Here is a 25,386-nt window from a genome sequence, read left to right on the forward strand (position 1 = left end):
TGTGTGTGGCTTGTGTGACCTGCGATGGGCATCATCTGGCCCAGGCGGCTCGTTATAGGACCCTGCTCTCCTCAGCCAAGCAGCTCCACTGTCTGGACCTCTGTTTCAGCCAACTGAGACACTTCCTTTCACACACACACACACACACACACACACACACACACACACACACACACACACACACACACACACACACACACACACACACACACACACACATCACACATCACATAATACACTGCACTGCACTGCACTGCTCCTACTTCCCGTACACACACACACAATTCTCCTACTCCACGCACAAACCCTCACACCCTACTCCACAGGCACACGCACACATAAGCATACATGCTAATACATTCATCAGTGCATACTTACAGCGAACAAAGGACTGTACTGTGTCACCTTATATTCATTGTAATAAACAGAAATATCCAATGTGAATGTTCTGGTATCAAATAGTCAACAATAGTTAGTCTGAACCATGTATCAGATTATCTCACACACACACATACACACACACACACACTGTATCCCTCTTAAGATCTGTATGTAGAAAAGAAAGTAGAAAAGAACAACAGAGTACTAATCTTTCTAAATTGGAATAAAATCTTGCCTACTTAAACAGCACATGAAGAACAACAACGGTCCCATTGTTGTCTCTCTGGTGATTGTTAATGTTTCCGAATCTCTGATTTCATAACTTCGCTTTCTATAGTGAAAATGTGGAGATTTATTATCAAGATTTTACCACATTCCATTCAAGATTAGGCACATCTGGTAGTGTGTGTTTGATTTGGTTTATATCAAATTGTGTATACAGTATATACCTGGGACACATGGATATTTGTGGGTCTCTATATACCTCTCTATCCATGCATGTGTGTGTGTGCGTGTGTGTGTCTTTCTGTGCATGTGTGTGCGTGTGTGTGTGTCTGTGTGTATGTGTGTCTGTGTATGTATGTATGTGTGTGTGTGTGTGTGTGATTGTTCTAGCAGGAGCGCTCCTTAAATAACCTACTTTTGTCTGACAACAGCATTAGTTGTAGAGGTGCACATATGCAAAAAGCTATTTGGAAAGGCATCCTCGTTGCTGTCAGCTTTTATTATGCGGGAAGGTGTCATGTTTGTAACGAAGCTGAGTGCAGATGGCAGAGTGGAAGAAATGGATCACTAATTTTAACAATGATTAATGAACAGAGATGGAAAATGAATTACATTGGACTATTGGAGGCAAGGAATATTTGCAGTTAAAATGTTAACTTTGTCTGCCAGGCTGGTGTAGTATTAGGAAGGGGAATGAGTGTGTGTAGTGTGTGTGGTGTCTATAGTGTGTGTAAAATCAACACTTGTCTGCTCTTGACTGACATTCCCCTGCTTAAACACTGCATGTGCTATAAACATTGTTTTCACCCCCGTGTATTACACTAGCATTAAAAGAACACCATGCGTAATAGGATAAACACAGCAAAGGTTATCCTGTCTAAAAAAAAATGCTATAGTATTTCCTGCATACTGTGGTATCAAGCCACTGTGTACGTCTATACATTCTGGAGAACTAGTGAGGTAAGAGTCCTTCACCCCTTTCCATGGGCCTTTTTGGCAGTTACCGTATGGCCCAAATCTCACACCATCGTTGACCACACCGCCCACCGCCCTAGTGCCAACTATTGGGTACGCCATGACTGTTGGGCTGACTCTTTCTAAGACAGGAGAGGTGAGATACTCAACTCAACCCCTCTCGAAGGAACATCTGAAAGACCCCAGAGTAGCAAAGTCTCATCCATGACAAACAGGATTCTGAGAGCAGGAGTTTTCTCTCTCTGTTTCTTTACTGTTTTTTGTTTTTTTCTCCTCCTCTACTTTTTTGTTGTTGCTCCCAGTCTTGCATCTCTATCGGGGCTTGCAGGGTGGGCGGCTTGTGCGATCCTGCATCGTAGGTATATGTGAACTATTTTGAATTTAATTAAGCTCCTGATGGGAAATACTTAAAGGGGGAGAAAAAAATGCAACAACTTCTGGAAACAATGTGAGTGTGCGCAGAGGAGATCTCACGTTACCCGGCATATGCTAAGCACTCAGAAAACATACACAATGCCTTTGGTGAACAAGGTAGGGAAAATGCTCCTGGGAGCCAATTTAGAATGTGACTTAAGGCAAGTGTGCCTTTGTGTGTGTGTGTGTGTGTGTGTGTGTGTGTGTGTGTGTGTGTGTGTGTGTGTGTGTGTGTCTTTCCCTATTGAAATAGTAGTGGGGATAAGAATTCCCCTTGCAGGCTCCTGGGGTGGCCTCCTTTGAGAACCACATCTGTGCCCCTCTGCCCCAGCTCCCCAGCCCCACTCACTCTGACTCGACGTGAGGCCTCAACCCAAACCCACTCACTGAGTTACGCTCTACTATAGAGGGAGAGCAGGACATGTAGTTCACATGGCTCATGCCGACCTGATTATTTGCCTTGTGTGAAGCGGCAGGCCTTTAAAGTAGGATTGCGTAACATTCTGTGCGCTGAAGGTTTGTTTCGCGTTTTGTAGCGCATGTCATTTTGGAGGACCTAGCCTCTGTTTCGATTATCAAACATAAATGTAACCCTTCTCAGTGTTTTTTCCCCCGTACCATATGCCATGGACCATACCTGTTCTTACTGTCATTATAACACTTGCATTTCATTTAGGCTTCTCTGTGTAATGACTGTACTTGTACTACTGTACTTGCACTAGTTCGCAGAATTTTGTGAAAATTATCAAATGTTTGGAAAGTGCTTACTGTAATGGGTATGTTGGTGTTGTTTTCTCTGTCGCCATTGTGCACTCTTGTCAAACTTCAATAGCACCTGCACTGAATGTCCTGGTTTGTCTGCTTTGTTTACAGGCGCTTGTCTCCCCCCCCCCTCCCCCTCCCTCTGCAAACCTGTCTGTGTTCTTCCTGAGCTACGTCGGTGAGGTGGCAGTACTGCAGGTATGGATCAGTGGCACCCCGATTGATCACGTAAAGAGCAGGATATTAAAGATGTCTGTCACACTCCTCCTCCTCTCTGGCATGGTTCTGGGGTGGAATTGAACAAATGAATGTGAACTTTTCAGCTCAACGCTGTCACCTCCCCTAATCAGGAAGTGAAATCTGTAGCACAGCACTCTCATTTAACTTTCCTAGATTCCCCCCCCCCCCCCCCCAAATGAAAAAAGAACAATTGCGCTGGAAGTAATGTGATTTCTAAATAAACGCCCGCCTGTCAAAAGCCGAGACGCATTTACTTCCCCAATGTAGCTCAAGGAGACAATTAGCAAACAGAGGTGACACGGTAAACAGGTGCACCCATTATTTCTGGAGCTGGTGGCGATATATCCCCATCTCTGAGACTGATGGTAGATCATGTGACATGGAGGGTGAAGGATCTGTCTGCATCAGGGCTCGGCTGACGGGGTCTGCCAGCAGTTTACAATGTCCTCCTCACCATCACTATCATCATCATCTCCAAATATGTACTCCCTCTCTTTACCGTCACAACGCACAGGTTAGATCACGTCGGTCCTCTATCTTTCTCACACACATCTCTTTTCTCTTTCTCACTCTATACATCTCTTCTCCTTGCCCACAATCCCTTCCCTGGAATAGTTTTCTTTTAATTCATAGTAGACCCTCGTCCAGTGAGAGAGGTCAAGCCGGTTTGTAAAAATGGATTGCTTGCAAAGTGCTAATCAATGGAAACTTCTTTTTTTTCTTGAAGCTGGAAAAATGTAGCTATAACATTTATTGAAAAAATATTCTACTGTTTGAACTTGAATTATATAACAGCTGTCTTATATAGCAGGACTCCGAAGTCAAAGTGTCAGACAGCCTTTATATGCTATACAATACACTAATGATGCTATACTTTTTATCATTTAAAAATGTAGTTCGTTATTTATATATATATATATATATATATTTTAATATAGAGCAATCCAAAAGTATTTCAATCTTAGATTACGTGAAATGCTATATTTAAAAAAATGTGTGCAATGTAACAGTGTAACAGCCTTGGTAATTGTCGCTGGTGTTTTGGACCTGCATTTGCATGCTGAGATGTATAAATCAAATCTAAAATAGTGAGTCAGTCTTTTGGCTTGTGCGGCATCAGAGGTATGTGAGACAGATCTCAGTCATATTGGATCCATCACAAACACATGCTCTCGCTGACGCATTCTCACACAAGGCACATATGCACGCAATCGTCAGGCTTTCTCCAAATGATATCTGGGCCATCACAAGTACAGGGACTAGCTACAAAGAGGATTGCATAAATACGTACCTTACTTCTCAACTCACCTTCTCTCTCCCTTCCAGTATGTGCTATTGACGTTCCACATACATGAACGTAAAAGATGAATGTTGAGTCTATTTGGATCATTTAGGGACGTCGAGACAGCAGAAGGTTCGCTTATGGGTTAGTTTATAGCAGTTTGATCCGAATGAGGGGACTTTTTCCACCATGGCCTTTGGATGGATTCAGTGAGCGCAGCCTGTCACTGTTGTGAGAATACATCCTGCTGTTAGAAATATGACATGATTGGCATCCAAGGGACACATTTAGCCTCTGACAGTTTTGACAGAATTAGTTGAAGGAGTGACAGTCTTGGTAAGGAGTTTTAATGATAATAATCATTTTGCATGTTTTTTTTTTTATTGCAGGATAATTATTGAAGAGGTTCATGTAGTCATGGCTGTAATCAGTAAAGAGAGCTTACAGAAAATCAACAGGGAAATAGATGGTACTTGTTTAAAATATATATATATATATTGAACTAGTAAACTTAGTACCAGGCATAGGATGAGGACAATCAAACGGAAAAATTATCAAATTAAAATCTCTTCACCCTCAAAAAATAAATAAATAAATGAGATTCACAATGCATAATTAGGACTTGTTGGTGTCCTTTGCCAAAGCCACCCAATCAACCCACAACACACTGTACCGATAGAAAAAAAATGCACAAAAAGCCGTTCAACTCAAAGAGCGGTATTTAAACAGAAAACCCTGACCCCTTGACTTTGTCTATTAGCATAGAGTGGATTGCATGGGTCGTTCGCACGCAATCGGCACGAATAAGGTCACCGTTTGTTAGTTTCACTCTTTTGGGATCCGCCTACGCGGCGTCCACCCGGACTTTCGCTGGTGCCCAGGCCTCGGATCTGTTTTTTAAAATCATTATTTATTTTATTGTGCACGACCAGTGAGGAAGAAAAAGGCTCTTGCTTTCCAGGGTCGGAGCGATCGGAACACAGAGGCTGCTGCCCTACATTCCTGACTAATTGTATAATTGGAAAAGCTCTCCAAATGAGCGCCCCCCTTTCGCGGGCTGATCTTCCCAGCGCTTCCCCCCTTCAAAGCAAATCACAAAAGAGCATTTTGGGAATAATAATAATTGTAAAAAGCGTCCATTATTAATCTCGTTTACCACCAGCACCGCTGCTGATACTCTCGCTACCACACATGGCACTCATACTCATGGGGGCCAGCCCAACAATAGCAGCAACTTTTCTCTGACCGATATCAGCCATAGCCACGGTCAAAGTACAACCTGTGGACGACCCTGGAACTAGCCTACTCACCACACTATTTGGGGATGGCCTTGCCTGCAGTGGAAAAAGTCTGTGTATAAACTTTTTAAAATGTTGCCTCACCGGCATATAACTGATGATCTATCTACCTGTGAGCTGTCTTTGCTTTCATATTTTACCGTGACAACCGTGCTCATGGTCGAATTGGATTTTCCGATTTATGGCCCCTCTTACCCGCCTTTCATTTCCATGGATACGGAGGGACAGCGGGATGATTTCTGAGGTCGACTGCTCAAAACAGGATTCCAAAGTGCAGTTAAAACGAATCTCTTAATTAACCCTATTGATCAGTAAAAAAATAGAGGCAAATGTGATTTGCATACACCGAGAGTGATCAATGCATTCACTCATTTTCTTTTTTCTTCTTCTTCCCAAACCTGATTTCCTCAGTTTTCAAAGTGAGCGAAGGAGAGTTCAGACTAATGTGGATCGATCCTGCATCTTGCAGACCGGAATACAAAGCATTGTATTAGTCACTGAAGGGTGAAACATATCAGGAAGACTTTTGTTTGAAGTTTGCTATGTCAGATCCTTTTCTCACTTAACCAAACATGGAAAGTACTCATCCAGTCTCTCTACCTCGCGTATGCTCTGTAACAACAGGGATGATTATAAATCACAGGTTTGCGTTGGGAACATGAGATTTAAACAATACTCTGTTTGTACGCTGAATGGAACAACATATTAGAAAGGTCATATTTATTCAGGGGAAATGACATTCGCTTCTCTTTTTATTTAGTGAAAAGCCACAGCAACAAAAAAAAAACACCACCCCCACCAGCACCACTGCCGACAACAACAGGAAGACAAAACTCAAGGTGTTAAAAAAGCAGTATGCTGCTTTTTCCCAAGAGCAGCTTATTATAGTGTATTGATTTATAAGGCTTTAAACGTGATCCTCCATGCTCAAGTCAAGGGCAGGGGGAGAGATGGCTGCAGTCAGGCTACATGACAATCATCGGGTGCTGCAGAAAGCCTGTTTCTGAATAGTTTTGGAACACAAAAGGGTAATTGTTTTAGCCCAGATGTTGCTTTCGCACAACAAGCAGGATACAATGTTCCTACTGAGCTGATGAGCCCAATCAGTGAAATGATTAAAAATTGATTTTGTCCCTGTAATTACAGTATGTAAACTACTTAGCCAGGATTGCAAAGGAAGTGATTTTCTAATTACGTATATACTCTGGTGTCTAATGATTGGTTTTTTGAAGTAATGAAGAGAGGGTCCTAACGACTCCTCTGTGTTCTGTTGTTTAAGGAAAAAAAAAAGAGACCATCGTTAGGGCAAGGCATCAGGCAGACAAAGAGCTCAAATTGAATTTTCGCCAGTGCTAACATGCACAGATTCTGTTTGTTAGCATGCGGTCTGGACGCTAATGGTGGCCATGACTTCTGTGGGGTCACCAGTCCAACAATCTGGACCCTCCAATTAAAACCTCCAGAGTTTATGATGTCATTGTCACCCCCAACACTCCCGCCGTTGGCCCTCACTTCTCTCACACACACACACACACACACACACACACACACACACACACACACACACACACACACACACACACACACACACACACACACACACACACACACACACACACACACACACACACACAGACGAAATACATCTCAATCTAAACCAGACAACAACCACAGCAGTATTTTCATCTTGTAGCATTTAGCAACTCAATATGGTGAGACAGGAATGTAATATTAGAAAGACTATCCTGTCCTTCAGTTCATCAGAGGTGATGGTATCCAAACGCTGCAGTAGCGGTGAGTGGGTAAAATCACCGGGGAAACCAAGACAGAAAACAAAGGCAGATTACAATTTTATGTGTTGTGATAATTATATTGTTTGCTCTATAACCTGTTAGTTCATATGCCTTGGCACCGTGAAATATGGGCCTAAGGCTGAGACATTAAGGAGACACAGTTACCTGACCTACAGCATGGTCAAGCAAGTTAATGTGTCCAACATTTTCGGACTACTAAACAACTATTGATTTAGAACCATGGTACCTCATGTCGCAAAGAAAACAGGAGCTGCCTCCACTATTCCAGCACCATTTCAACTTCAACATTTCAACATCATCAAATCATCTATGCTTAGTCAAATAGTGACAAACAGACCCTACCTGTACAAACTCACCCTACTTGTAGGGTTGATGAAACAGTCCATGAAACGGTCTATGACTCTTTCATACATACACCCTTAACAGAACAGCACAAACTGGCCCTAACCAGAATAGAAAGAGGACTGGGAGGCCCTGGTGCACAACTGAGCAAGAGGACAATTACATTAGAGTGTCTAGTTTGAGAAACAGATGCCTCACAAGTCCTCAACTGGCAGCTTCATTAAATGGTACCCGCAAAACACCAGTCTCAACGTCAACAGTGAAGAGGCGACTCTGGGTTGCTGGCCTTCTAGGCAGAGTTGCAAAGAAATAATCAGTTTCTTGGCAATTTCTCGCATGGAATAGCCTTCATTTCTCAGAAAAAGAAGAGGCTGATGAGTTTCAGAAGAAAGTTCTTTGTTTCTGGCCATTTTGAGCCTGTAATCAAACCCACAAATGCTGATGCTCCAGATACTCAACTAGTCTAAAGAAGGCCAGTTTTATTGCTTCTTTAATTAGAACAACAGTTTTCAGCTGTGCTAACATAATTGCAAAAGGGTTTTCTAATGATCAATTAGCCTTTTAAAATAATAAACCTGGATTAGCTAACACAACATGCCATTGGAACACAGGAGTGATGGTTGCTGATAATGGGCCCCTGTACGTCTATGTAGATATACCATTAAAAATCAGCCGTTTCCAGCTACAATAGTCATTTACAACATGAACAATGTCTACACTGTATTTCTGATCAATTTGATGTTATTTTAATGGACAAAAAATGTGCTTTTCTTTCAAAAACAAGGACATTTCTAAGTGACCCCAAACTTTTGAAAGGCAGTGTTATATACAGTACCAGTCAAAAGTTTGGACACACCTATCCATTCAAGGGTTTTTCATTATTTTTACCATTTTCTACATTGTATAATAATAGTGAAGACATCAAAACTATGAAATAACACATATAGAACCATGTAGTAACCAAAAAAGTGTTAAACAAACAAGTGTTTGGTTACAAATCAAAATATTTGTTATATTTGAGATGATTCAAATAGCCACCCTTTGCCTTTATGACATCTTTGCACACTCTTGGCATTCTCTCAACCAGCTTCATTGGGTAGTCACCTGTAATGCATTTCAATTAACAGGTGTGCCTTGTTTAAAGTTCATTTGTGGAATTTCTTTCCTTCTTAATGCGTTTGAGCCAATCAGTGACAAGTTAGGGGTGGTATACAGAAGATAGCCCTATTTGGCAAAATACCAAGTACATATTATGGCAAGAACAGTTCAAATTAGCTAAGATAATCGACAGTCCATCATTACTTTAAGACATGAAGGTCAGGCAATCTGGAACATTTCAAGAACTTTGAAAGTTTCTTCAAGTGCAGCCACAAAAACCATCAAGCGCTATGATGAAACTGTTTCTCATGAAGATCGCCACAGGAAAGAAGACCCAGAGATTCCTCTGCTGCAGAGGATACGTTCATTAGAGTTAACTGCAACTCAACATCAACTGTTCAGAGGAGACTGCATGAATCAGGCCTTCATGGTCGAATTGCGGCAAAGAAACCACTACTAAAGGACACCAATATGAAGAAGAGACTTGCTTCGGCCAAGAAACACGAGCAATGGACATTAGACCGGTGGAAATCTGTCCTTTGGTGTGATGAGTCCAAAATTGAGATTTTTGGTTCCAACCGCTGTGTCTTTGTGAGACACAAGGTAGGTGAACAGATGATCTCCGCATGTGTGGATCCCACCGTGAAGCATGGAGGAGGAGGTGTGATGGTGTGGGGGTGCTTTGCTGGTGACACTGTCTTTGATTTATTTAGAATTATGGCTACCACAGCTTTCTGGAGCGATTATTTTTCAACAGGACAATGACCCAACACACCTACAGGCTGTGTAAGGGCTATTTGACCAAGAAGGAGAGTGATTGAGTGCTGCATCAGATGACCTGGCCTCCACAATCACCCAAACTCAACCCAATTGAGTTGGTCTGGGAAGAGTTGGACCACAGAGTGAAGGAAAAGCAGCCAACAAGTGCTCAGCATATGTGGGAACTCCTTCAAGACTTTTGGAAAATCATTCCAGGTGAAGCTGGTTGAGAGAATGCCAAGAGTGTGCAAAGCTGTCATCAAGGCAAAGGGTGGCTACTTTGAAGAATCTCAAATATAAAATATATTTTGATTTGTTTAACACTTTTTTGGGTTACTACACGATTCCATGAGTTATTTCATAGTTTTGATGTCTTCACTATTATTCTACAACGTAGAAAATAGTCAAAAGAAAGATAAACCCTTGAATGACTAGGTGTGTCCAGACTTTTGACTGGTACTGTATATATATATATATATATGTATAGTACGTATATATTTTTTGGGGGAAGGTTTTTTGGGAAGCCTGACTTCCCTTGGCGTCCATAAATACACATCACTGAATATACTAACCCGTGATGTGCTGTATCTTTGGGTGTCAGTGTGCCACGAGTATTTTCACTGACCTTAATACTCCTTTAAATGTATCGTTAACACTTCTTTATCTTTTATCCCATTGTTCTAACTCTTTAAAGTACAAGGATCATAAGAGGTTCAGACCCTCCGTCCTCTCTGGCTCCCTGGTAGAATCACAAGCTCTAAACTGTTCCAGGTCACACGGCTTCTGTTGTCAGTGCATGAACTTCTGATACAGATTTGACCTAGAATGGAGGCCATGTGTAATATGGGCAAATCTAAAAAGGGTTTCAGGGTTTTACCAGGGGAAATAGAGAGATAAAGCTCCAGGGACATAATGTATTATGAAGAAAACACAAATCGTACCACTCCAAATATGTCATTATATTAGTCCTGCTCTTCACTCTTTTAGCCACAAACGCAGTACTTTGGAAGTCGTTTTCATTGAACAGGACAGAAAATAACTAACTGGAAAGGTCTGGTTATTGTTGTGCTCATGTGGTTTGAGATTTGAGGACATTTTTTGGTGACACAAATCCAGATTCATTACAGTGGTCCAAAACTTAAGAGAGAGAAAAAGAAAACTAGTAGAAAAGAAAAAACACTGAAATGCTGCCAGTATCAAACTGTTCTTTTCAGACACAGTTGATTGTAAGAGAAGCTGATAGCACAGCCAGCACAACCTTTTAATAATTCATTTAGTTAGGCTATGATCTATCATTTTGTGCCTTTTGACATGCGATATTGAAATGTAATATTGCATCAATACAAATGATGTGTTGCCAGTCGGCCCAAGGAAGTGGATTGCAAAGAGATCTCAGAACGTCTTTTGAGTTCCTTCTCTATTCAAAGCCACATTGTACGAGAGCAGAGAAGCCGAAGGGAAAAAAATCTGTCTTTCTGCAGCTTTGATATGTATGTTTTAAAAATGACATCTTAAAACGCTCAGGGAGAACTTCTTTCCTCTACCCAAAGTCATGTCTGAGAAGGGAAGAAAGGAATGCGAAGGGAACATGACAGTGGTGTTTAGGGGAGACATCTTATGTTGTAAGGATCTTTGACGTACTGTTTAGTTTCATGAAATCCCCTGGCAAAAACTCCGGAGCTCACTATGAGGGAGTGTTTGGTGCGACGTCTGTAGTCTAGGCTGTAGACTAGCCTATTTCTCGATGACGGTATATTCATACATTTCCTAGTTTATCGTTCAATCCGTCTTTACTGTTTACTAACTAACCTCGAAATCCCTAAGATGATGCCAACACGTTTCTCAAGTTTTATTCTCTCTCGATGTTTTCTTGTAATGCGATAGACAACATGTATTTAATTTATTGAACTGAGATCCTGATCTGTTTTTATCTGTGGTGCTAATGATTTCCTGTTTGTGCGATATTTACGATGCTGCTCTTGGAGACGAGTCTGTTGGTGTGTCATTAACACTCTCTCTCTCTCTTTCTCTCTTTCTCTCTTTCTCTCTCTCTCTCTTTCTCTCTTTCTCTCTTTCTCTCTCTCTCTCTTTCTCTCTTTCTCTCTCTCTCTCTCTCTCTCTCTCTCTCTCTCTCTCTCTCTCTCTCTCCTCTCTCGCTCTCTCTCTCTCTCGCTCTCTCTCGCTCTCTCTCTCTCGCTCTCTCTCTCTCTCTCTCTCTCGCTCTCTCTCTCTCTCTGTCTCTCTCTCTCTCTCTCTCGCTCTCTCTCTCTCTCTCTCTCTCTTTCTCTCTGTGTGTTATTTGCTTTTCCAGTGATCTACGGATGTCAATTAGAAGACCCAAAGAAAACACATTAGGTGAGGAACCATGCTTACTGTATTTCTGTTATACCACATAGAGGTGAGACTGAGAAATTGGACCCAACTGACATATTCCCCATTTATCTCAAAAACAACACCCATCTACAATTTGAATTTATTTATTTTTTAGGGACTATACCCGTTTAAATGGCTTCAGTTTGGCTCATGGTGTGCGTCATCATCAAGCGCAGTGCAGGTCGTTAGGTTAGTGTCCTGGGCCTGTGACAGTGGGAGAGGGATGTCGTGTGAGGAGGTGCTTTGGGGCTCTGTGGGGCCTCTCCCTGTGCCTTATGCTTATTAGTCTACCTGCGAGGGCCTTCTCTGGAGGTGTGTGGGGCAACACCTAGGCAGGAGGGATCCTCTGTGACAGATGACCTCTGTCTGTCGTTCGCCAGACTCACACCTCACTCTGAGAGGCAGACAGTCAGACAGAGCCCAGGTGGACTTAAGCTGGCTCACCCAGGGCTTGTCAGTGAGGGATCTCCTCACTAGCTCTGTGTTGTCTCAATGGGGGACTGGCCGTGCTATGTGTGTATTTGTGTGAGGGATGTTTGTGCGTTTGCCGTCTAAAGGGGGATAGACTGTTGACACACTTCATATTTCAAAATGTAGGACTGTGGAAAGAAATGAAGATTGATGTGGAAACACGTCTTATAGCAGTAAATATATTAGAATGTACACGTATGTGACACATCTCACAAGCATACTGTATATGCATACGCATGATCAAAAACCCACACATATTCACAGGGGGGCTCAGATGTTATTAAAGCTATATGATGTAATTGCATTTGATCTCAAATAAACACAAATTCAGTCCATCTCCCACATAAAGATGGCAGATGTGATGGATGACCATATTAGCGCCAGGGGCAACATTAGATTTGCTCCAAATTATTGATCTTTTGTTTGCGAGCCAAGTCGGGCAATAAATAACCGTATATAGGAGAGATGTGACTCATTATCGCCGTGCCAACTGACAGACCTCTGTCAAAACAACTCTCCTACCTCGCCATCCTCCTCTCTAACTGGATGGGTTTAGTCCACTTTTAATTGTCAAACTATTACTATCTGATTCGCTGTGAATGTTAATCCCACTCCGATAGCCTGTATTATTCAATATTTTTATACACATGCATTCAGAGGTTTCCTGTTTTATCCCTACCTTCTTAGTGAACAAAAATCCTTTTATCACACAATGGGTAATTTATATCCATTACCAACATTTTCAATCCTTTTCAGTGCTGCTGTCAGTGCCTTTGGCGCAGTCATGATTAATGTGATCTAATAATAGTATGCCATTATATTGCCTTTAGTAAAACATATACCAACATCCTATTCAGCTCCACCAAATTCATTGCCTCTTAAAATATTTGTCCTTTTTCAGTTAAAAAAAACAAGAGCGCTGTTTTCTCTCAGGAGATGATTGTGAGGGTTTTTAGTGAGAATGGTTTCCTATTTCCGCTCTTATGACTTTGTGTGAGTTTGACGAGTGGTGGCAAGATGGTGGTGGTGTGAGGTGATTTGGACATGTGAGAGTCTTCTCACGCTGCAGGTAACACAACACCGCTTCCCTGCCTCCATTGTTCACTGGTGGCTTTGTGTTCGATCAGAGTGAGGGACATGTGAGCTTCAAGTTCACGGCAATCGTTTTTCATTTTAGACGCACACTGAGTGGTCCTAGACATCATGTTCAGTCATTAAACCTACAGCCGATGGGTTAAAAATAGTATTAAAAAAATGTGATGTTTCTTTTATTTTCTCCATGAATAGTCTACACGTGTTGGTGATCATACAGCCTTCGAGACCATTGTGGTTTCATACGGTCCTACGAGTCCTTCAAAACATAGATAAATTCATGTAAATTGACCGAGACAATGATTTCCTGGTTGGGATAGGATGGGGGGGGGGTGGTAATGGAGGGGCAGCATACTGACTCTGTTTGGAGCGACTGGAGGATTTGGGGGAGATGTGGACCGGTCCAAGACTGGGCTCCCGTCCCACCCAGCCGGACGGTCTGAGCCAGCCTGCCACTCGTGGGGGCACGTTTCTGACTGGGGTGCCAACTACCTCCCCCGCTCCCTCCCCAAAGAGGGTTAACCCTTACTGGGTTCTTAGACTTGTATCCAGAATGAACAGGTGGTCGGACAAAACATGGGCATCAATTTCCTCATGACTTATCTCAGTGTGGGTAGAGGGGGAGGGAGAGATAGATCGGGAGACTGTAACAGAGGGAAAGGAAGAGATAGAGGACAGAGAGAGAGAGACAGCGAGACACAGAAAGGAAGCTTGTGTGTGTGTGTGTGTGTTCCTATCTTGGTTTTGTTTATTACTCGTGTGGTTGGTGGTATGGACCAGCTTGTGGAGGGTCCCACCACTGTGTGAAATTGACATCAGATGGCCGTGATGACTAGAACAATATCACATCTCGTTTCCATTTAGCAAGGGGCAGCTGAGGCGGGCAGGTGGGGGGGGGGGGGCACCTGACCTCGGAGTCAAACCACACTCCGACCTCCACACTCCCAGAACCAAGCACATCTGTTAACACTTTACATCAAAAACACTATTTTCACCCCACATATGTATTTTTCCATTCTCAAATGCTATGGTTCAGAATGTATCCTACCCCATTAAGGATAACGTGTATTGAGCCACGGCTTTTTTTTTTTTTGTGCATTTTTTTTGTCTCAAGTATCCGGTTCCAAGCAGAGAAAATCAAACGAAACCATTTCAAAGCCAAACAATATGGGCCAGAGTTTAGTGTATCTCAACAATGCACACACTGCACATGCCTCTGACCACGCAGTTCATCCAGCCCTCTGTAGTTGGGATAGCTGTGGTCACTTAGACATGTCAAGATCAAACACTCGGCTGCGTTCAACACTGTTGTTCTTGTTATGGTCGGAGGTCTTTGTTTAGTAGGACGCACATAAATAAGCGGAGAGTAACCAATAAACAGTTGGAGAAAACAGCCTTTCTGAGTCAGCATATTTACTAATGTCTGATTACATTTCTAGACAAAAAGCTTGTCGGTTGTAAATAACATACTGTCAAAATGTTATTTACCGACTTTGATATGCACTCCATGTGATGAGTATTTTCTGCATGTTTTATGTGCATGAAAGAAACATTCCCTCTGGTACTGTACGGGGGGACCCAAGACTGGAAGGTTACTGTTGAAAAGTACCTTGTTTATGTCCTCATAAATGGACCAGACAAAGGAGAGATTCAGACTCATTACCATTCAGTAGACTCACCTGTTCCTCCTCTAGCTCCTCCTCATCGACCCATCCCTCTTAATAGGGGAAATCCTACAGGAGGGGGGTGAGAGAGGAGGAGGAGGAGGGGGAGGAGGTGGGTGGGTGGGTGGTGGTGGAGGCTGTGAGCTCAGCAGTTTCCTTCCAGGACCCAGAGTAGACCAGACCAGAGCTAAGCAGAGCGTCACAGTCTGGAGTGAGTCAGGCATTTAGAGGGGGGGGGGTTAAGAGACGGAGAGAGAATGAGCGCAAGGGAAGGAGAGGGGGTAGACAGAGAGGGGTAGAGAGAGAGAGAGAGGGAGGGGGGAAAGAGAGAGGGAGGGGGGAAAGAGAGAGGGAGGGGGTAGAGAGAGAGTGAGAGAGAGAGAGAGAGAGAGAGAGAGGGAGGGTGGAAAGAGAGAGGGAGAGGGTAGAGAGAGAGAGAGAGAGAGAGGGAGGGGGGAAAGAGAGAGGGAGAGGGTAGAGAGAGAGTGAGAGAGGGGGGGAAGAGAGAGGGAGGGGGGAAAGAAAATGAGAGAGAGAGAGAGAGAGAGAGGGGGGGGGGGGAGAGGGGGGGGAGAGGGAGGGGGGAAAGAGAGTGGCGCTGACATGGAATAAGCTCCACGCGTCTGGTGGCACCACACATTTATTCCCATGATGCAATCTGTGTGGGGTGATGATGATGACGATGATGAAGGTGATTATGATAATGATGAGTGCACAGACAACAGTTGTCGTGGCTGCCTCTCAGTTTGCATCATCTGGCCCTATATAAATATACAGACGGCCTACATGGGCATATCAACGCTAATGCCCCTTTAATCCCATAAGTGCTCCGTTATGGCAGAGGTGGGTTAGTCTCTTAAAGTCCAAGCTGGCTCTCCTTCCCTCTATCCTTCCATTCCTCCATCCCTCCTCCCTAATTAGGCACCAGAGGCTCTGACTTGAGGGGCTGTGTGTGGCAACAGCCCTGACCTGAGCTGAGCCTGGGTGGTGGTGGTAGTGGGGGCACACAGGACTGCAGCAACCCAGCCAGGAGGCAGGTCACAGGGGGAGAGTGGCAGGGCAGCAGTGGACACTCTGGAGGTGGGGCCCCTGGCATGCCACACCAAGGTTAGTTCACCTAGCAGCTGTTTCGAACCCGGCCACAGAAATGCTTTCACCATCACTCCCTGAATATGTTGAGGAGGTGTGGGATAACATGTGGCACTCATCTGTTGATAGCGGGTAAAACTCAGTGCCCCGCATGTTGATTTATATCTATTTATATTAAAGTCAGGATGGCTTGTGAGCCTGACACCTAAATATAGTAGTGTGATGGAGTTAACATCGCCCTCCCCCCATCTTCTCTGCACCGCCCCCCCACCTTCTCTTCACTGCACCGCGCCCTCACCTTCTCTTCTCTGCACCGCCCCCTTCTCTGCACCGCCCCCCCTCTATCTCTTCTCTGCACCCCCCCACCTTCTCTTCTCTGCACCGCCCCCCCACTATCTCTTCTCTGCACCGCCCCCCACCTTCTCTTCTCTGCACCCCCCCCTTATCTTATCTGCAACCCCACACCTTCTCTTATCTGCACCCCCCCACCTTCTCTTATCTGCACCCCCCCACCTTATCTTATCTGCACCCCCCCACCTTCTCTTATCTGCACCCCCCCACCTTGTCTTATCTGCACCGCCCCCCCCACCTTATCTTATCTGCACCCCCCCACCTTCTCTTATCTGCACCCCCCCACCTTCTCTTATCTGCACCGCCCCCCCACTTTCTCTTCTCTGCACCCCCCCACCTTCTCTTATCTGCACCGCCCCCCCACTTTCTCTTCTCTGCACCCCCCCCACCTTCTCTTATCTGCACCGCCCCCCACTTTCTCTTCTCTGCACCCCCCCACCTTCTCTTATCTGCACCGCCCCCCCACTTTCTCTTCTCTGCACCCCCCCCACCTTGTCTTATCTGCACCGCCCCCCCCACCTTATCTTATCTGCACCCCCCCACCTTCTCTTATCTGCACCCCCCCACCTTCTCTTATCTGCACCGCCCCCCCACTTTCTCTTCTCTGCACCCCCCCACCTTCTCTTATCTGCACCGCCCCCCACTTTCTCTTCTCTGCACCCCCACACCTTCTCTGCACCCCCCCCCGCCTTCTCTCATCTTTTCCTTTTCTAAATTTGGATGATGACATTAAATGGATTTGCTTTAATTCTGTGTGTGTGTGTGTGTATGTATGTATGCATGTGTGTGGTGTGTGTGTGTGTGTGTGTGTGTGTGTGTGTGTGTGTGTGTGTGTGTGTGTGTGTGTGTGTGTGTGTGCGCGCGTGCGTGTGCATGTGCGTGCATGTGCGTGTGGGTGTACATAGTTCTGTGGTTATGAAGTGAAGCATTATGGCAAAAATGCTTAAATAATTTAGCGACCACATTATTTTGTAATGCCATTCTTTAGAAGACTCATTCACTCTAATAAATGCGTTGCTGGAAAGTTCCGGGGATTTTGTGGGGCGCCAGTGAGCGATAGCAGCCACCCGACTCCTAGCTCCAGTCTCCCCCTCGATGCTACCATGTGACCTGCGCCATATTCCTCAGGATCAACATTGTGGCCAATTGAAGAAAAAAAAGGCCAACATATTTTATTTATGTGTCAAAAGTGCGGTGGAACGATGGAGGGATGGAGGGAGGGCGGTATCACTCCATCCGCGGGGATCAATTCTCCCAGATGGAGGGCGGCTGGTGCACAGAAATGGTAGGGTTATTGATTTATCAAAGAAATACAGTGTGCGTGTTATGCTTAAACGGCCACGTAAACCTGAGCTGTCAGGAGCAGAGAGGCAGAGCGCTGACATTTAGCCACACAAACAGAGCGGATGGATTCACCGCGCCACACGCCCGTCTCAGCCAGATCATATTCTCTATTGTGAGCGCCTGGGAGAGGCTCACTTCTGTAGGGGATTTTTCACATTAAACCACAGTGGCATAAAAAAAAGAAAGTTGCCCACGTCTTTTATTGGAATACATACCTGGCATTAATAGAAGGAGTGGGAGGGAGAGAAAAGGCACACAGCGGAGTCTGGGCCATAAAAAGGATAGTTTAACAATTGATCGAGAGCAGTACTGGAAATGGCAGCTGTAAATCAATTTAATCTCCGAGCAGTTAAAGTGCGTTTTCTAATGAGGTTAATGTCACATAATGACCAAATTCCTCCATTTAAAAGATGCCCTCAAGGTGTTGGAAAAAGATAGATGTCGCCTTGCAACATTAACTCGTCCTGACGCAGATGACACTGAGGGAAAAAGTTTTCCCACAAGAGGAATGCATGTTCTATCGTAATAACAAAACATGGAACATTGAAGTGGATGGCGGTTGGGAGGGTCGGGAAAACGCTGGGCAGGCTGGCTAACACTACAGGACAGAGGCTCAGAAGAGAAGCCATGGCTTTGGAGGAGAGTGAAAAGAGGGAATGACCCATCACTAATACACAGTGAATCGGGTTTGCCCTCCAGGGTTTCAGGGTGTTTATGAATCTCTTATGTCATAGGAGACGACACTGGGAGGGGTGGCGTGCACTTTGCGGATGGCAGTGAAATGCCAGCAGACGTGCCAACACGAAAACAACGGGTAAATAATGAGGTCATTGTTAGACCCATACAAAGTCTTTACTTTTAATCAAACACAAATCTAATCTTACTAACATTTAGGACCTGTCTGTTTTGCAAAATCTAACGCTGAACTACTGTATACGCACAATGTGCACAACCTGGAACTGAAGAAAGGTTCCGATCCACAGGCCAACCATTTATCACCGAGGCCCTAAAGCTATTATCATGATCTAATTAGGTTTAAGATAAGTCTGTGTCCAAGGGTGCCATGTCCCCAATTCTACAAATTCAGAACATCCCAATTTCAAAATACCACTCACGCTGTAGGTTGAACAAATACAGTAACTACTAATGCAATTTTATACTACTACTTACAGAGGCCCATCAACACGATGACAGATTTACACACATCAACGCGTACAGCAGTGTGCGTGCATGTTCACAGTTCACTCACTAGAGGCATCATTTTCTCAGCCCTGTGCTCTCTCCTCTTCTGTGTTCCTCTCCTCCTGTGCTGTAATGAATTGAGGCGCAGATTTTTTTTTTTGGGGGGGGGGGGGGGGGGTTACACGCAGGCACTGACCTATAAAGAAGCCCTTTAAGGAAACCTATTAATCCACCTGTCCAGAAATACTATATTTATATGTGTATCATAAATCTAGGCGGAGGTAGTCAAATGCCATTTGGAATTACCAACACAGACAAGCAATTCATTTTTTAGCGTGATTAGCGACGGTGGCGCGACTGGCTGGCTCAGTGGGTGGCAATGACGGCCTGATGTACACACCGTGTGCTCATTACACCAACTAACTGCACTGGGTGTGTAAAGAACACACATGCACGTACGTGCACACAAAGCATATATATATATATACAAATATAGGAACCCATATATATATATATATATATATATATATATATATATATATACACACATACAGTACAGTACAGTATACACATACTCATCACAGATGGTCTTGCTGACATCGTGTTCTAGCCACGCTTATGTAATTACACTTGTATAATCCGCGTGGCTCAGTTGGTAGAGCTTGGCACTTGCAACGCCAGAGTTGCGGGTTTGATTCCCGTGGGGGACCAGTATGACAAATGTGTTTACTCACTACTGTAAGCGGTTCTGGATAAGAGCGTCTGCTTAAATGACTCAAATGTAAATGTAAAAAAAAAATATGGGTTCCTATATTTGTGATACACTTAACTAAAGATATAGGTCATCCCAGGAATCACGACCTGATGAGATGCGTTTCATTCTCTTTGTCACGCCCCGTTCTCCCTTACTGCAATGGGAAGAGAAATACGATCAAGAATGAGGGCTCCCTTTCACTTCCTTACTTCCCTCATCTGATAAAACACAGCTGGAGGGCCACAATAAGAGGGAAATAGCATTTACTCCATTTTGATCTGTTCAGGTTTTCTGAAGGGCCACTTTTACCCCGACGAGGGTCTTTCTCTCCTCTTTGATTGATATGTGAAATACGTCTCCCTCTCCGGCTCTAAAGGCAGACCCTGTGTGGGGCTGAAAGGTGCTCATTGTCAAGGCAGGGACACTTTGTCAGGAAACAATACTGTTCCCAAGGCCCGGAGAATGTGTCAAAAAGACAGCCCCCATTGTGTACTTTAGGAACTTTCATTTTGCGTCTGAGGTCATTTTAATCCTGATGAATTTTTATAGACACTGTGGCGTTGAATAGCTAGCCGGTCTAATGCCTAAAAAAGAGAGAAAACCCACCCACAGAACCAACTAACAATCCTAAACTTAAAGCATTAAAGAGAGAGTAAAAAGGAGAGGTCTTTGTTGAAGGACACATTGGGGTGTATTTAAGTTCTACAAAGGCCCTCTCCTGAATGGAGCCTGATTTCTGTGACCAGATTTCAAATTCGGGGCCTAAAAATAGCAGCGTTGTGATGAAACAGGGCTCGTAAAAAAGAAAACTCTCATGGGACAGAGAACCTGATGTGAGTTAGACACCCAGGACGCTGAGACGTTGCTACACCGAAGGAGAACAACAAGAAGAGAGACAGCTGTGGAGTATCTGGTATGATGGAATGATGGAGCATGTTAAATCGCACAGTGGATTCTTTAACCTTGTTTTTTATCAGTGTTTTTCCAAAACCACACAATGGGGGGTGCTGTGTGGATAGAAGGATCTTTTTGTAATGCACTTCTCAATAACACATCCCAGGTTGACTCCTAGAATCCACCTTATCCCTATTTACACAGCCGTTGTTCTTTTCTGGTTGGATGTTTTTGTTGTTCTGGGTGCTTCGCGACCTCTTTTTTTTTTCGGCGTCAAATTGGAGGCACGTTTATGCAAATGCCGTAGACACCTACAACCAGAGGAATATGTGGCAGCTGTAGAGGAGAATTCAATTAAGACGCCCCTGAGGTGTGGTAATTGATCCGCCAAAATGTATTTTTTTCCTTCTTCTCTCCCCCCCCTCTTTTCTTTATTGCCTTTTTGCCCGTTGTTGTCTAATGAAAACCCAAACCCAATCCTGTTTCAGGACTTGAGGAACGCAAATGCCACAGTGACTCATCAGCAGTTATTTAACGAATGTAAGGCTCTCCATGGGGGGCCAATGCTGTGGCCCTTACTAACTCGATCGCTTCCTTTGTCGTTTCGTTATGTCACCCGGTGTCACGACTGCCCTTTACATTGTCTAACGTCCGACGTGTCATTTTGTGCTGACTTCGTCTTCGGAACTCCGGAGTGATAAAAGGAGTGTGTATATATATATATATATATATATATATATATATATATCTGTCTGTTTTTAAGAAATAAAGCCAATTCAAACCGATGACCTGTTGGTCACAGACAGAATGAAGAGCTCCACTGATGATTCATCCCAATGGGAGGTTTATGCTGTTGTCCACCACAATGTCACCCGTTGACTTGTTTTCTCCTTATTCCAATTGGTTGAAAAGTTTTCTTCTACTGACTTTGCTCTTTCACTGTGCTCGCCCTTCCCGTCTTGCCCCTCCTCCTCCTCCTCCTCCTCCTCCTCCTCCTCCTCCTCATGTATCGAGGTGGAGGGTTCCAAGTGCTCGATGGTGCATTAATACGGACACCTGCTTTGTTCTGGCGGCCGGCGTATCGCCTGTTTCGCCCGCTCCCCCTCTTTTATCATCCTTCTGCGGTTTTTTGTCTGGAACGGACCTACCTGATCTGAGAGCATGGCTGGTTTGGGTTTCACTCTCACATTCATCTTCAAGGGAGGTGGGCATGCAGGCGGAAGGCTGGGGATGGATGTGGATGGCTATGGATGTGCGTGTGTGTGTGTGTGTGTGTGTGTGTGTGTGTGTGTGTGTGTGTGTGTGTGTGTGTGTGTGTGTGTGTGTGTGTGTGTGTGTGTGTGTGTGTGTGTGTGTGTGTGTGTGTGTGTGTGTGTGTGTGTGTGTGAACGGACTAGTGGTCCACGGGTCCGTCTGAACTCATTCCCCTCTGACTTACATATGACATTTTTTTTTGTTCTTCCAATGTGGCACGCTGGCTCCAGGTCAGCGGGTTCATCCCCCAGCTTAGGCAAGAATGGAACAGTGTTAGAATCCATCCCACGTCCTTGGAAAAATTCAGACTAACCCTCCCCTGACTTGTCATTCCATTAAATCCCAAAGAACCGAGAACAACAAAAAAAAATTAAAAAGAGTAGAATACTTAATGTGGCACAATATGTTCTGTTACATTATACTTTCTTAGCTGGGAGAGAGGCGAAAGGCCAGTGAAAAGGAATACTTGCTATTTAATTACTGTCAGCTGAATGAGCTCTGTTCTGTTCGCCCCCCTCCCTGATGTAAAAAAAAAATCTTATTCACTTAGTATGTAGGTCACATTACGGCGGTGTCTCGTTGTTGGACATGGGCTTAGATAACTGTTTGTTGACTATTAAATGCTTTTGCTGCCTCAGCATCTTTTCTAACTGGTATTTTTCACACAGCTGTGCCACTGAAAGGAGGCAACGCCGCAGCAGAAATCATGCCCCCCCCCCCCCCCCCCCCCCTCAGCCTTCTCCAAAATGTGGAGCTTTAGTGTTTCAGTGCCGATTTGGTGACATACATTCGAAACACCCCCCTCTTACGATTTGATACTTTTAAGATCGGAAGATCAATTACGTATGAAGCGCCGGTACAACCATGGAGCTAGTCGTTAGAATGGCAAAGAATAAACAGAGGTGAGCTCTTTGAAAGAAACTCACTGACCTGTGGTGTTAGCCAAGCAGGTGAATCTGTGCTCCCTCTACTCTTATCCATGTTTTGCTTTCTGTGACCTTGCGCTCAGCTAATGCCGAGCTGCTTTTCGCACAGTGCCGCCTCATTGCTGTGGATAAGGCCCCGATGTTGCCATAATGCTTTTCTTAGGTTTGGGCCTAGCCTGTTGTTTCTGGCCAAACGGGAGCTGTTGGTTGTTCCTCCCTCTCTCTCTCTCTCTCTCTCTCTCTCTCTCTCTCTCTCTCTCTCCCCCTTGTATGAAATGAGCCCAGATGGTGATTGATTTTTCAAGTGCTGACATCCCTGCTTGAGAACACGCTCCCTTCCCTCTTTGTGCCGAGCAAGTCAGGCACAATAACATCATGATGCGATCATCGGCTTTGTGCCGCCAAAAACATCCACCGTTGATTGACAAAGGACGCGCACACACACGCCACACAAACACACGCACGCCACGCAAAAAAACTGGCATAGTTCTCAAAGCATCTTCTCTTTAAAGAAGAAGGTGTTGACAATGAAGACGGAGACACCGCCGGAGGGATCTTGGGAGACCTACTGGTTCTGAAAACACCAAATATGTCCTGTACTGCAGAGGGTCGATAGCACTGTAGATATGAGACAGACAGTTCTTTGACACAGCGAGCAGATCCTGGCTGGGTGGACGTGGCAACAGTGCACATTTGCTCCAGCCCCATTGAGTCAACTCTGAAGCTAAATGATGTCATTGGCTAACTAGCCATTCTCAGGCCATTGCCTCGGTTTGCGTGACTAAATACATACAATTAAGGCCCCGGCACTTCTCAATCTCTATGAACTCATTGTTATCCCGGGTTCAAGTGCACTGATAATGGGGGCCGGAGGAAAACAGGCGTATCATCGAGGCGCTGCACACAGAGGGCTGGTGGGTAAAATAGATGTCTCATTATTAGTCGCATTCTCTTTCGCCCAACAGCACAGCACAGCTCTCACTCTTTCTCTCTCTCTGTCCTTTCTCTCTCTCTATCCTTGCTCTCTCTCTTTATCTCTCTCTCTGTCCTTTCTATCTCTCTTTATCTCTCTCTCTCTCCTTTCTATCTCTATTTATATATATCTCTGTCCTTGCTCTCTCTTTATATCTCTATCTGTCCTTTCTATCAATCTTTATCTCTCTCTCTGTCCTTTCTATCTCTGATTCTATCTCTCTCTGTCCTTTCTATCTCTCTCTGTCCTTTCTATCTCTCTCTGCCCTTTCTATCTCTCTTTATATATATCTCTGTCCTTTCTATCAATCTTTCTATCTCTCTCTCTCCTTTTTATCTCTCTTTCTCTCTCTGTCCTTTCTATCTCTCTTTATATCTCTCTCTGTCCTTTCTATCAATCTTTCTATCTCTCTCTGTCCTTTATATCAATCTTTATCTCTCTCTGTCCTTTCTATCTCTCTTTCTATCTCTCTCTGTCCTTGCTCTCTCTTTATATCTCTCTCTGTCCTTTCTATCAATCTGTATCTCTCTCTCTGTCCTTTCTATCAATCTTTCTCTCTCTCTGTCCTTTCTATCAATCTTTCTCTCTCTCTGTCCTTTCTATCAATCTTTATCTCTCTCTCTGTCCTTTCTATCTCTCTTTCTATCTCTCGCTGTCCTTGCTCTCTCTTTATATCTCTCTCTGTCCTTTCTATCAATCTTTATCTCTCTCTCTGTCCTTTCTCTCTCTCTGTCCTTTCTATTACTATTTCTCTCTCTGTCCTTTCTATCACTATTTCTCTCTCTGTCCTCTCTATCACTATTTCTCTCTCTGTCCTTTCTATCACTATTTCTCTCTCTGTCCTTTCTATCAATCTATATCTCTCTCTCTGTCCTTTCTATCAATCTTTATCTCTCTCTCTCTGTCCTTTCTATCAATCTTTATCTCTCTCTCTGTCCTTTCTCTCTCTCTGTCCTTTCTATCAATCTTTCTCTCTCACTGTCCTTTCTCTCTCTCTGTCCTTTCTATCATCTTTATCTCTCTCTCTGTCCTTTCTATAAATCTTTATCTCTCTCGCTGTCCTTTCTCTCTCTGTCCTTTCTATCAATCTTTATCTCTCTCGCTGTCCTTTCTCTCTCTCTCTGTCCTTTCTATCAATCTTTATCTCTCTCTCTGTCCTTTCTATCATCTTTCTCTCTCTCTCTGTCCTTTCTCTCTCTCTGTCCTTTCTATCAATCTTTATCTCTCTCGCTGTCCAATCTCTCTCTCTGTCCTTTCTATCAATCTTTCTCTCTCACTGTCCTTTCTCTCTCTCTGTCCTTTCTATCATCTTTATCTCTCTCTCTGTCCTTTCTATAAATCTTTATCTCTCTCGCTGTCCTTTCTCTCTCTCTGTCCTTTCTATCAATCTTTATCTCTCTCTCTGTCCTTTCTATAAATCTTTATCTCT

General features: G+C 44.1%; 1 protein-coding gene across 2 annotated transcripts in view; it reads left to right on the plus strand.

Moving 5' to 3' along the window:
* Positions 1–25,386, plus strand: part of LOC109895286 (zinc finger protein 536) — a 203,887-nt gene that overhangs the window by 14,967 nt on the left and 163,534 nt on the right. Inside the window, exons 1-2 of one of the 2 annotated variants that reach the window (XM_031830753.1) lie at positions 2,849–2,955; positions 11,902–11,945. The gene's annotated coding sequence lies outside the window, so the exon portion shown is untranslated. Of the gene's footprint in view, positions 1–2,848; positions 2,956–11,901; positions 11,946–25,386 lie in introns of those variants that run through there. The other variant, XM_031830754.1, reaches the window with a different exon arrangement.

Source organism: Oncorhynchus kisutch, linkage group LG8 (genome assembly GCF_002021735.2).
Source record: "Oncorhynchus kisutch isolate 150728-3 linkage group LG8, Okis_V2, whole genome shotgun sequence".
Taxonomy (NCBI): Eukaryota; Metazoa; Chordata; class Actinopteri; order Salmoniformes; family Salmonidae; genus Oncorhynchus; species Oncorhynchus kisutch.